Genomic DNA, 14016 nt, shown 5'->3' with positions numbered 1-14016 from the left:
ACGTGCAGGATAATCGCAAAGCGTGCAAATACCTGCAATCACTCCACCAGGAGCTTCTCTCGCCTGATCCTCGGTCATGGCGTACACTCTCACTTGAGGAGGAACTTGGGCACTCCGACCACCCAGTCCTCGATATCGTGGGATGCTAGACTGCTGAAAGGATGGAGTAGGAACAGTAGGTCTCATCTGGCTGAGGTTGGGAAGAAGTCGTACCCCTGTTCGGACATACTCGAGAGAAATGGCCTTCCTGCCCACACTGATAACAAGTACCAAACATACCTCAACACTGCTTGATAGTATGTTTACCCCCACAATGGCTACAGTAAGGAGCAATCACATGACTCCCTCTCTGTGATCCACTCGAACTCGAAGAAGACGAAGAAACAGAACCAGTCTTCTTAAACTTCTTACCTCTCGGCCGCAAAGTAGGCCGCTGGGCTGACACTGGAGGTGGAGGAGTATACTGTGGACCTCCTCGCCTAAGTCGAGCCTCGGCTGCCTTAGCTCGTTCAACTGCCTCTGCGTAGCTGGTAGGCAATCCAGAAACAACATAAGTATATATAGCAGGATGCAATCCATTCACAAACCTGTTATATTTTGCCTTCGCATTCCCAGCTACGTGAGGTGCATACTTCAACAGAGTAGAAAATTTCGAAGCATATTCTGCAACAGTCATCGTTCCCTGCTGCAGACTATTAAATTCATTTTCCTGAGCAGTATAATAAGAACAGAACAGTGTTCTAAAATGCACCCTAGGCGCCCGCCTAGGCGCTAGGCGGAGGCCGGCCGCACCGATAAGGTGCTAGGCGGCCAGCCTAGGCGCTAGGGCGCGCCTAGGCGGAGGCTGGGCGCCTAGGTGGGCTTGTTTTTTAAAAAAAAAAAATTTGGGCTTCAAAATTCAATGATCCGGTAAGAAGCCCATTTAAAAAAAAAATTGGCCCACTAGGTATGATTCTTTTCTGTCTGGGCTGCTGCGTTTCTTTCTTATCGTTATTTCCCAAAGCACTTTTCTTTCCAGAAGGCAGCCTCGTTCCAGAAACACTCCTCGTTCTAGAAGGCAGCATCGTTCCAGAAGCAAGCCTCGTTCCAGAAGCAAGCCTCATTCCAGAAGGCAGAAGCAGTCCTCGTTCCAGAAGCAGTCCTCGTTCAAGGTGTTCGTTCCAGAAACCTCTCTTGTTCGGAAGAATCGAAACACATCGAAGCACTCCAGAAACAATCATCGTTCAAGCCTTGAAGGTAATGGTCGTGCATTAATTATTTGGAATAAGTATTGACCGTGCATTTGGAACAAGTATTGGAATAATTTGGAATTAGTGAGGCTTGATTTTCAGTTTGTGTATTTTTGTATTGACCCTTGATTTTGTGAACGTGGGTGTTTGGTATGGCTATTGGTGCAACTTGCAAGAGGTTTATGGTAGAAACAATAGGTTGTGACATCGGATGGGAGTAATCTTATGATGGTTGTTTCATGTTTGTATCTAAATGTACTTAAAAATCTACAGTGACTATACCATTGCTTTCTTAGTGTCATTTTTCTTCATGCTTCAAAATATATGGAGTGACTTTGAGCTTTTTAGTACTATCATTTGTTGTGTGGTGTTATCACATCAAATTTTCAGGTCTATTGCTGAAAATGGCAAGCAATCCATCGTCGACTGCATCCATCACTCAACCTGAATCTGAAATTTTTAAGAGAAATTCGAATGACATCAGATGGGAGTTTGGTATTTTGATTGATCCTAAGAACCTCGACAAAATTAAATGTAAGTTGTGTGGGAAAATGATGTCTGGTGGAGTATATAGAATCAAGGAGCACATAGGAAATATACCTGGAAATGTATCTGGGTGTCGAATCGCATCTCAAGAAGATCGTAATAAGTGCAAACAGGCTATTTTAGAAGGGAGGAACAAAAAGAAAAACAAAATATTGGAAGAAAAAAGTTGTAGAGCGGAGGTGAATATTTCTATAGACGAAGAAGAAGATGGTGAAATTGAAGGGATAGATGGAATTAAAAAGCCTCATCTACTTGGCCCCATGGATAAATATGCATCGATGATTGCTCCAGAAAATGTAAGTTCAAGTGGGAGTAAAGTGATTCGCCAAAAAAATATAAATGAGGCTCTTTTCAAAGAAAGAACTCAATAAGTTCAACAATATGTTGGGAGATGGGCTTATGAAAATGGAATCCCATTCAATGCTCTTGATAATGATAGCTTCAAGCAACTAACGGAGGCAGTGTGTCAATTTGGACCAGGGTTCAAGCCTCCAACTCAATATCAACTTAGAGAGCCACTTTTGAAAGCTGAAGTTGAAAGAACAAAGCAACTGTTGAAGAATCACGAAGAAGAATGGGCAAAGAATGGGTGCTCGATTATGACAGATGCATGGAGTGATAGAAAAAGAAGAAGCATATTAAATTTGTGTGTTAATTGCAAGGAGGGTATTGTATTTTTAGAGTCTAAAGAGTCTTCAGATGAGGCACATACATCTGGACTTATTTTTGAGTATGTTGACAAGTGTCTTGAACAAGTTGGAGCTCATAATGTTGTTCAGATTGTAACAGACAATGCCACCAACAATATGGCTGCGGCTAAATTGATGAAAGAAAAGCGGCCAGGGATATTTTGGAGTTCATGTGCAAATCATACTGTTAATCTCATGCTTGAAAGTATTGGCAAGCTTCCAAGATTTAAAATGATTATCGACCAAGCAAAGTCTTTTACAATTTTCATTTATGCTCACCATAAGACTTTGTCATTGATGAGAAGTTTTACGAAAAAAGAGACATAGTCCGACCAAGAGTTACCAGGTTTGCATCAAACTTCCTCACATTGCAAAGTTTGATTGAGAAAAAATCTAGTTTAAGGGTAATGTTTACAAGTGATATGTGGGAGAACTGTAAATGGTCAAAGACAAACAAAGGGAAATTGGCTTACTCTACTGTGATGAGCATGAGTTTTTGGAATCATGTGACATTGTGTTTGAAAATATTTGCTCCTTTGGTAAGAGTTCTCCGATTGGTTGATGGAGATAGGAAGCCATCCATGGGGTTTCTATATGGGGATCTTCTTCGAGATAAAGAAGATATCAAGGTGGCCCTTAACAATGTCGAATCAAATTATCAACCTATCATAGTGATTATTGAGTCAAAAATGAAGGATAGACTTGATACATCATTGCATACCACAGCCTTTTTGTTGAATCCCTACTTCTACTACAAAGATAGTTCTATTGCTCTTTATGGAGAGGTCGCGGCAGGGATTTTTTAATGCATGGAAGTTTTGCATGCCGATAAGGAATTTGCAAAATATAGAGAGAAGACTGGGTTATTTGGGAAAGCATTGGCTGCAAAAGCATGTGAAAAAAATGACGATACATTTGATCCATGTGCATGGTGGAGTACCTACGGTGCTCACACACCCAACTTGCTAAGAGTGGCATTGAGAAATCTTTCATTAACTACAAGTTCATCTGGGTGTGAAAGAAATTGGAGTGCATTTGAAGGAGTAAGTTTAAACTTTAATTAAAATAAATTATTAATTTTTAAAGTGTATGAGCATATTCCTAACTGTACTAATTACTTTCTCTGTTTTTTTTTAGATTCATACAAAAAAAAAGAAATAGGTTGGATGTCCATAGGTTGAACAATCTAGTATTTGTCCAATTTAATACTAGATTGTTTAACAAGCAAAAGAGAGAGAAAGAAAGGAATGTCGACGTCCTTCTTCAAAAAGATGCTTCAAATGCACAAGGTTGGATTGTGGATGGTGGGGGAAGAAAATGAAGTTGAACCAGGTTCGGGGATCACTTGGCAATTAGTTGATGAAGCAACTGGGGCAGATGAAAATTTACAACCCCGAAGAAGCTCTAGAGTTAGAGAACTTCACGAGGATGATTTTGAATCTGAAGAAGATGATGATCAAAATGATGATATTGATTTTGTGTCTGATGAAGAACAAGTTATTGAAAATTTCGGAGAAGAAGAAGTGGAGTAAATTTGTGATGACACATTAGACTATTTTATTGTGAATTTTGGAAGAAATCTGAATTCTTTCTTATTTTATTGAGATGACACATTAGACTATATTGGGAATATTTTGAACATATTTTAAATTGATGTTATTGTGTTAATGTTCTAGTATATGATTTATATTGTTTTGAATCTTTGATATCGTAGAATCCGATTAGCGGCGCCTAGTCCCCGCCTAGGCGGCCTAGGCGCTAGGCGCTGGGCTGGCGCCCGACTAACGCCTAGCGAATTTTATAAGCTTGAATAAGAAGGAGGGGAATACTACTCCAAAAACTGGGCCTTGAAGACATCCCATGTGACTTCAATCCCGGCCTCTTTCAATCCAATCTCAGCGGCTTCCTACCAAGATTTAGCTCGGTCTTTCAATTGATACAAAGCAAGTTTCAGTCTCCGAGCCTTGGAATACTCAACAATATTAAACAAAGTGCTCGATATTCTTCAACCAGGCCTCTGCTCTTTCAGCACTCTCAGTGCCAAAGAACCTCGGTGGTTTCAAATCCTGGAATCGAGCCATCACTACATCCATGGACAATCCTTCAAATTGTCCAACTATCCTCTTAGTACTGCTACTCGCAGTTTCATTTGTGGGATCCATCTACAATCAAAAGATGAATATCACAAATCTATATCAATTTCACATCATCATCATCTCATATCATCAATCTCATCAGATACTTACTCGAATCAAATCAAGTAAGAGCAAGTAATACAAATAAATCAAACACATGCGCACAATTCATTTGTGCCTATTCAAGTGTACACAAAACTCAATCGAGCATTCCCAGCTATGCTCTGATACCACTCCGTGTGGGGCCCTTAGCTCCTAATCGTTATTACAATGCACTTTGATTAGGGTTAACTAATTACAGCGGAAAACGAGTTTAAAATTTCCTTTACAATGAGCCCGAAATATTTCTTCTATAATTTAAATACTAAAAATAATATTTCTTCTCACATCATAAACATGCCCACACGAACTCAAAACCAATCATATACAAACAACTCATATCCTCGGGACATGCCCCGGTATATAAATACATATACATATATACTGGGAACAAAACATAAACCTCAACTCAAACTGTGACTCCCTCCAGAAGTACCCTCTCCGGTCTCCTGATATCCTGGAGTACCTGCCATTGTCCACACACAAAGACAACAACAGCCCCCCTTGGGGGTGAGCAAAGCTCCGTATGGAACAACCATCATATATACCACAAGTATCTAACCAATGATATATAGTATGCAATGCATGTATGTCGTGGAGACATCAGGTCAAATGCCCATCCACTAAGCACATGTCAGAATCAAACGAATCGCTATCAAATCAATGCTCGAGCTGGCACACCGGCCTCAATAAGGGATACTCGTATGATAGCGTCGACAAAGCACCATCAAATCCCAAATCTCATATCCAATCATCGGGGCCACAAATGTCTATGTTTTTAAGGGTCATATAATACCAAACATAGCATTGTGTTCACAAACCCCAGAATTCAATCAAATCATATCAGGGTATCCAAGGATCATAGCTCAACGTGCATGTCATGTATCGATGTATGCATCAAACGATGTGTGTTAACAAAACATTTATTTTATATATCGATATCTCAATCTCAATGTCATGTATGCCACATAAACTCAACAAATAAGGCATATAGACACATGTTCTCATTCCAATCAATCAAATCAATCCAACATATATCATATAATACAAATAACTGTCGTATGTTACCCGATCGCAACATACCTCAATTCTTCGTTTCCAGTTGATGTAGCCTGAAGATATTGATATTACACTTTATCTACATCAATAACATACTCCAAATCATTAATATGAGTTTCAAATATCTTTTGAAACTTCAAAAATTCATATCAAATCATAATCATATCATAATTCAATTCCGACTTCAAATATGAGTTTATTGTCGGTTATTCTACTACATACAGGAAATTCAACTTCAAATACATAATATTCCAGCACTTTGATATTTCAAGCTGCTGGAACCAGAAGAAAATTACCTCAGTCAGACGTCCTCGACGCGACGATTCCGAATATATATTTGGTTTCGCGTCTAGACAGCGTTTCGAAGTCGATTCGGACGAAAAAAAATCGAAATCTCTTTTGCTCTCTCGAAGTTATCGAATAAACAATGAAGGAAAGAGAAGAAAGGAACTAATTCTTATCTCCACCGATACCGCGCTCGGGCGGTAGAATTCTCGCGCCCGAGCGCGAGACACTCTGCCCCCGAATTTTGCTTGTACCGCGCTCGGGGGGTCACAAATTACCGCTCGGACGCGGCATGTTTTGCCCAAACCCACTTGCATCGCGCTCGGGCGGTCGCAAACTACCGCTCGGGCGCGAAGTGTTCTGCCCGAACACAATTGCCATATACCCTGGCGCTCGGGCGGTCACTTTCTACCGCCCGGGCGCCACATGTTCTGTACAAATATTTGATTTTGTACTATATTGGCGTCCGGCTTCTCCACTCGAGCTCTTACAACGTCAATTTATATTCAATACTTATTTTCTCAATTTCATTGTCATAATATACATCAAATGCATAATCACATATCAAATTCATGAATTATCGATAATCACATAAGATTTACGATAATACGATACACGGTCCTTACATAAAGAGTCATTCTACGAGACATGTGAGAGATTCAACAATTTGGCAACAATCTTTTAGTATAACAATTTCTCTAATTATTCTCTTATTTGATTTTTTTAATGGTTTGGATTCATTGACCCAAAAACGGGTAGTCGATGGAGTTTGGCTATGGGTAGTCCGATATTTTTACTAGGCGATGATGATATACACACTTGTTAGATGATATGGCAGATTTCGACTACAATTGGTATTGAGAACCTTCATCGCAGGATTGGAAGCACCAATATCTGCCAGAAATCTAATATCTCAATTTTTCAAACCAGTCATTAGCATATTAATACGAGGGAGAAAATTTTACTCTACTTGAAGAGGTGTTGAACAAATTCATGGCATCAACTGAGGAATCCATAGAAAAGATGATCACTTCTAGGCGTCGTGCAAAATAGAGCATAACATCAATTTTCGAGGGTCGTCAAGATTGTGAAGTAAAGCGAGATTCTCAAACAATGATCGATCCAGTTTGGTTTGATGACAATGACTCAAACAACTAAGGATGTGAGAGTGATTTGCAACAAATCAAAAATCTAGAGATGTTCGAGACTTTGGCAGTTGTTGAGCCTCAGCCGCACGAATATTGGAGGAACTATCTGATGAAGTTCCACAACTTTGATTGTTGCACTCCCAAGAGCAAGTTCTTCACAAGTAGTATAATTTAGTGAGTCTGAATGTTGTATTCACATGAAAGCTAAGGTAATTTTACAAGTCCATTATGACATCTTTCAGTTTTTTAAAATATTTTAATTATTTTAGCCTTGGATGATGATTTTTATATGTTCAAAACTTTAAATTAAATAGTCGAGATCAGAAGATTCACTCTTGGTACTTAAATAAAGTTAGAATAAATTAACATAATTGGAATATACTTGATAAAATGGTTCCAATATAGTAAATAACTATTATTTATATTATTGTTATATATTATTCTCTTATTCATATATTATACACACCAAAACTTATAAATATTGTCAAGTATTTATTGAGCTATATATTTGTAAACACAAAATCAATGTAATCACTTTAAATGGTTGATAATACATAACATACATTTAAGTGGTACCAAGAATTAAATATTATGATAATATTCATATATAGTAAATCAAGATAACCACTTTAAATTGTTGGTAATATCAAACTAATATTTAAGTGGTACTAAGAATTTAGTATAACATATAGCATCAATAAATCAAAACATTTATACATAAATAGTGTACAAAAATGGTTAAATAAAAGAAACTAAACATAACATAAATAATAAATAAAGATTAAATAATATTACTTTATTATCATACCAATAGCTTTACCATTTCATCTCGAATTTGGAAGCTTAGTTAGCCGTGATGGAAATGAAAATTTTGGGATATATACTTAGCAAAATAATTGTATTTTAGTGAAGAAATTTTGGCAAAATAAAGAGAAAAATTATGAACTCGAAGTTTATTTCATAGAATAAGAGACGCTTTCATTCATCATAATACATTCCTATTTATAGGCCAATTTTGAGATACAAAAGAAAAGAAAATATTAATTTTATACATATAATTGATGCAATTTTTCTTCATGAATAATCTAAACATTTATTACATTTTGCAGTACATATTTGATAATTTTTTCAATACATTTGATTCTTCCACATAAAATAAATATTGTTCATAATTGCGTTTTCCAAATTGTGGTAAATTTTCATTTTTTTACCAAGTATTTTGACAAATATGGTCAAAATATCCAAGCATGATAAAACCGTAATTTCATTGGTACCATTTTAAATTAGCGCTCAATTTGGCCTCAATCGTGAGAAGAATTTTATCTCATGATTTTCATCAATATTGTGTACATTGCACTAAACTTTATACAGGTTTAAAAATCATCTCATTCTCATTTTTCTAGCCAAAGTTATTCTTATTTTACCGAATATGTAAAAATAACAAAAATAATACAATTATACAACACATATATTTTTTTATACAAATTATTGTAAAACTTACAAAACTTAAATATTAAATACACTTTTAACTATAAAATATTTTACAAAACATTTAATATATAAATGTTTATATTAATCAGACCACAACCAACTTATTGCTAGCCCCTAACAATTTAAGCATTAATAACAAAACAAAATACACTGATTGATTTAAACAGACATGCAATAAATTGTCCGTGTGTTTAAATTTAATTTAATGAATGTTAGATTTATATCAAAATCACTATAATTATCACTAATGAAATAAAGTGAGTTGATCAATTCAAAGCATATTTTCAGATAATTAAATATACATGACATTCAGAAATTTGTAATAAGAGTTTGAACTTCATATCCTCACAGGTTAATAAATATTTTGATGGGAATGATTTCTCTCATGGAGTTGGAATACATATAAATACTCAAGAAAATGGTTTACGAAATACAGGCAAACGAGCAAAATTAATCAAAAAGATATGAAATCTATTAGATCAAAATCTAGTCATTCTAATTTTGTCCTGATCTTCCTTTGAGTTTTTTTTAACAAAATCAAACTGAGTTTACGCTCTTTGACCACATATTTATTCAATTTGTACAATATTTTTTTTCTCTCTCTCTTTTTTTCATTTTTCTATTTTTTAATGAGAGAAACAAATAAGTTGTAGCATATATCTTCAAAATAACATTGATCTTTGACATAATTTTTTTAAAGATATATTAATGTTTTCAAAATAAGAACTCAAGATCTAAACAATAGATAATCTCTCTGATTATCAATAAAAGCTCGAAAGTTTTTTTTCTCAATCCTCTCAACTCACTCACAAAATAGATATGAGTTTAAAATTTGAGACACTTGTACATCTTTGTCCATATACTTTAATAATTTATCTTATCACAATTTTAATCACTCGAAATGATTTTATAAATTATATTTTTATAATGATTAACACATTTTCTAATTGTTCATAAAAATTTAAACATCTCCAAATAGATTAACACATTTTATAATTTAAACCTTTCAAAACTGCAATGTATGAAAATTTGCAAAAACTATCAAGATGGATTTTATTTAAAAAATTAATTTATTTTATTTTATTTTTAGTATTCTCCTCCCAACTTTAATATGACATTGTCCCTAATATCAAAATAACTATAAATAGAAAGTTCATGATTAAAGAGATATCACTTGGAATTTTTATTGAAGATAATAAACGGAAACACAAACAAATCAACGACTTCATCAATGATTCATCTTTCTTTTCTTACTGCTAGATTGTGACCAATTGATCTTTGTGATAATCGGATGAGGCTTATGAACAAAAGCTTACAAATCATCAATTAACTGGTTGGCCGTCGAAGTAGATATAAGAATCAGTCGTGAATTTTGTAAAATGAAATTATGCTCCACAACTTTATCAAGAAATGTCAACAAACTATCATAATAATTTTTTATATTCAACAAGGTCACATGTTTATTATGGATATTAATTTGTGCCTAAAAAATATTGTGAAAAATTTCTTCTAAAGTACCGAAACCACCTGGTAATGCAATAAAACATCAGAATTTTCAATCATTTTGGTGATTTTGTCATGCATAGATGAAACTCTCAATTATTTCTCAATCGTGACACATGTGATATTAACTTCAGCTAAAGATGTAGGAATAATATATAAGACAAGCTGTTGTTGAAACAGATCTTATTAACTCAATATTACATCCACCATATACTGAAATGACCCTAATTTTTAAATTTATTTAATTTACACTAGTTTTTTTTAAAAAAACAATATTCTTAATTCCTAAAACATGCATAATTAATTTAGCATAACTGAACTAGCATAAATAATAAAATGAATGAATTTCATACTATCCAGACTCGTTCATGCAGAATAAAAAAATAAAGCAATAAAAATCTAAAATTTAAACTCAATAAATTCTAGCATCCTATCATTCTGATATGAAATCAATAAACCATAAAATCTTTAACATATGCGGATTTCAAGGTACTCGGGTATGCACTGCGCTTTCCGGATGGCTCGATGGTCCGCACCTCACGACTCAATATTATCATCACCTACAACCATTCAAACCTAGTGAGTCTAATGACTCAGCATGCTCAAACCTTATATAGCAATTACATGATTATATAATAGCATGTGTAAAAAAATACATTTACTAAAAATATATTTTTCATGCAAACATGAAACCTTAAAAAATATGGAACTTTCTAAATCATGCATAAATATGAACTTTTCTATAATAAAAAATGACATTTTTAGGTGAAGTCTGATCCTCGATAGTGACAACATTAAGTCGATTGATCAATCTATAAACCATAATACTAGGCCGCTGGGTTCAACATCCACTTCTTCGACGATCTTTCCGACTATCATAAAATAACTTCACCGTTCACTTCTTCAACGGATCCATTATTATTGATATTCCCACCCCCGTTTTCGACGGTTCACTCCCTTTTCATTGCAAGGTCATTGTTCCTATTTTCAACGGATTCCTTACTACTTTTAAATCACGATCAATTCACATTCCTCAAAAATATTTTTCGGTTACTTTATCGTATCATAAAAACATGCATAACTTTACATATTCTTTAAAACACAGGAAAAATGGCTTTTAACCTTCCTATACGTCGAGACTGCTAAAAATAACATAAACATGTAGATATATTAAAACTTATAAAAATAGCATATATCATGCATATACCTTAAAAATTCTAAAAATAACATTTAACATGATATGGAATTGTTTTAGGAAGTTGCAAACCACCCTCAATTTTCCTCAAACCGACCACACACGATTCAACTATATACTTGCCCGGATGACCCCGGAATTTGACTTAATGGTAACGGCTCGATTTCAAAACTTTAAAAATATTACAAATGTCAAGAATCTTGCTGGAAATTTCATCTTAGAACATATTTTCAAAAACGACTATATTCGCTAACTGAACGACTCTTTTACCCTTGTTTTCGTGTTTTCAGGCAAACAATGATCAAACTACCCTTCCGACTCAAACCAACCCGAGACCAGACATTTATTAACATTCCAAGATCCAATTTATGCTACTGGAACTTCCCGAACCCAAGGAAAAACCGAAACAAGAATAAGAGATTTAACCTAGGCCCGTTTCGTCTCTATTTTGATACGTTTGCACATTTTACGACTCCGAACGGACCACGGCTCAAAACGACTCCGAACCAGGCCCTAGACCTCTTCCTTAGACACAAATTTAGCCCATGACCAGGCCCTTTTGTACTCATACCAGATGCCCTAAGCCTACGAACCAGCGCTGCACCAAAAACTCGCTCCTTGCACGCAGCAAGGACTCGCACGCTCCTACGGCTGCTACAGCCCTTGGCTCAACTCATGACTCATGCCAGACCCTCACCAGGTCCGTAAGGCACGTCCCTAGCCCCTGGTCTAGCCCTTACCACCGTCCCCCAGCCCCTAGAACCACACGCACACAAAAACAGCCCCAAGACGATGGTAAGGGCTGACTGACCCAAACTCACAGCCATAGCAATGCTACAGCCCATCCAAGCCCTGACTGACCCCAACCATGAACTCCCTAGGACCCTAAACCAACCCTCCAGACCATGGCTAGGACCCAATGCATCCCCCTTAGCCGTAGGTTTCCCCAAACTCGATCCACCCTCTCGGCCTGCACGCATGGGCTGTGTAGCTTTCCCAACCCACCTTTTGGCCTTTGTCCCTTAAAAACCTACTATTAAACGATTAGACGGACGCTTGAATCCCTTGGTTTGCGTCCCTCCATCAACAATTCTCAAAAACGTCAAGATTTTTTTATGAGAACATGAGATGCACATGTATAAAATGTAAAACCATCATCGTCATGAATTTTCATACAACAATCGAACAGATGCAATAATATGGAGTGAATGGAGCATAAAGAAAGGTTTAAAAACATTCCTTGATCGTTTGTGCTTACAAATAACGAGTGACGGTGCGACGAGATACGAACGGGGCACGAAAATCTTTCTTCCCTTTGGCTAATGTGCTTTTCGGCCACCTAGGCTTTTTAGTGTGTGATTTGTGTGTGATGCAAGTAAGAGAGACGTGTGTGAGGATGACTAGGGTTTTAATTTAGTTGCTAGGTGGGCTTTTAGGTTAAATTAAAGGTCCTATAATTCTTTTAATTAATCACTATTAATCTAGGCACATTAAGGAGTTAATTAAATCAATAATCAATCCATTAGAAATCCAAATGATAATTAAAAATATTTGGTTTCACTGGTTTCGGGTACCGAAACCCGAAACTTCTCATTTTATAGCACTAGTTCGTTACCGATTAAGTTCGTTCTTTGCTAACTATAAATTCCCTAATTTCCTATTTTAGATCACTAACTCTCGAGTTTCAAATTCTTAAACTTCTAAAAGTAGACATCTTATCAAAATCGTCCCCGATTCTCTCACCTTGGCCATACGTCGCGTATTCGATTGCAGAAAGTTCAAATTCATAACATTTGGTTAAATATTCATTAAATCATACCAATACCTAAACACACTTTTAAAACACTTATTTAAATAAATTCTAATTAATTTTCATGCATGCATGTGGTTAGTTTGTTCGGTTTTTGGGCATTACATATACTAGGTGGATTTTTCTCTCAATTAATAATTTACCAAGATTATCTGCTTCTTCCACAAACACTTAATTTTTTTCTAGGACTAGACCCACAAAATACACAAATACTTTCAATGTTTTTGTAAATGATCCAGCCATGTTTTTACTTTCTTTTTTGTCTGAAAAAATGAAGAGAAAAATGAGATATTTTATAGGGTGATAAGATGTTATCATGACAAAATTATAGGTCCCAACTAAGAACAAAATATATAGTCAAATTATAATAATGACACACATACATACATACATATAAATATCTATGTATATATATATATCTATATAATGATATGATTATGGCTCACAAATTTCCTCTCGTTTTACGTCTAGAAACGGTTTCAATGCCTTCTATGAGTCGATGATATGATTCTCATCCAATTTTCTTATAAATTTGCAAACATTGTGTTTTTTAGTCAGATTACCAAGACTATTACAATGACGTTTGTCTTGGAATTATTTCCATAAGCAGAAATTTCAATATGGACATGTCCACTATAATGTGTCTCAAGAGTCAACAAGAGGTCATCTAAAGACTAATTACTCAGTTCATTCTTAATAAAATCAGACTTACCTTCTTTGTTTTAGGAAAAAAATTTCAAAAATTTGCATTGTTTGTCACAACTCCATCTTGAACACTTATGATAAACTTCTAACTTTTTTGCCCTTCGATTTTTAGCATAGGGGCT

The 14016-nt window shown here is 35.4% G+C and overlaps 1 long non-coding RNA gene and 1 pseudogene across 1 annotated transcript; both read left to right on the top strand.

Moving 5' to 3' along the window:
- Nucleotides 1–848: 848 nt before the first annotated feature.
- LOC142526252 (uncharacterized) lies at nucleotides 849–4276 on the top strand. Its single transcript, XR_012815213.1, has 3 exons — nucleotides 849–1029; nucleotides 1109–1245; nucleotides 4179–4276. It is a non-coding gene; the product is annotated as an uncharacterized LOC142526252 (long non-coding RNA).
- Nucleotides 1634–3270, top strand: LOC142526345 (uncharacterized; annotated as a pseudogene).
- Nucleotides 4277–14016: the final 9740 nt, after the last annotated feature.

Source organism: Primulina tabacum, chromosome 15 (genome assembly GCF_025594145.1).
Source record: "Primulina tabacum isolate GXHZ01 chromosome 15, ASM2559414v2, whole genome shotgun sequence".
Taxonomy (NCBI): Eukaryota; Viridiplantae; Streptophyta; class Magnoliopsida; order Lamiales; family Gesneriaceae; genus Primulina; species Primulina tabacum.
Note: the sequence above shows the minus strand (reverse complement) of the source record. Positions and strands in the feature narration are given on the sequence as shown.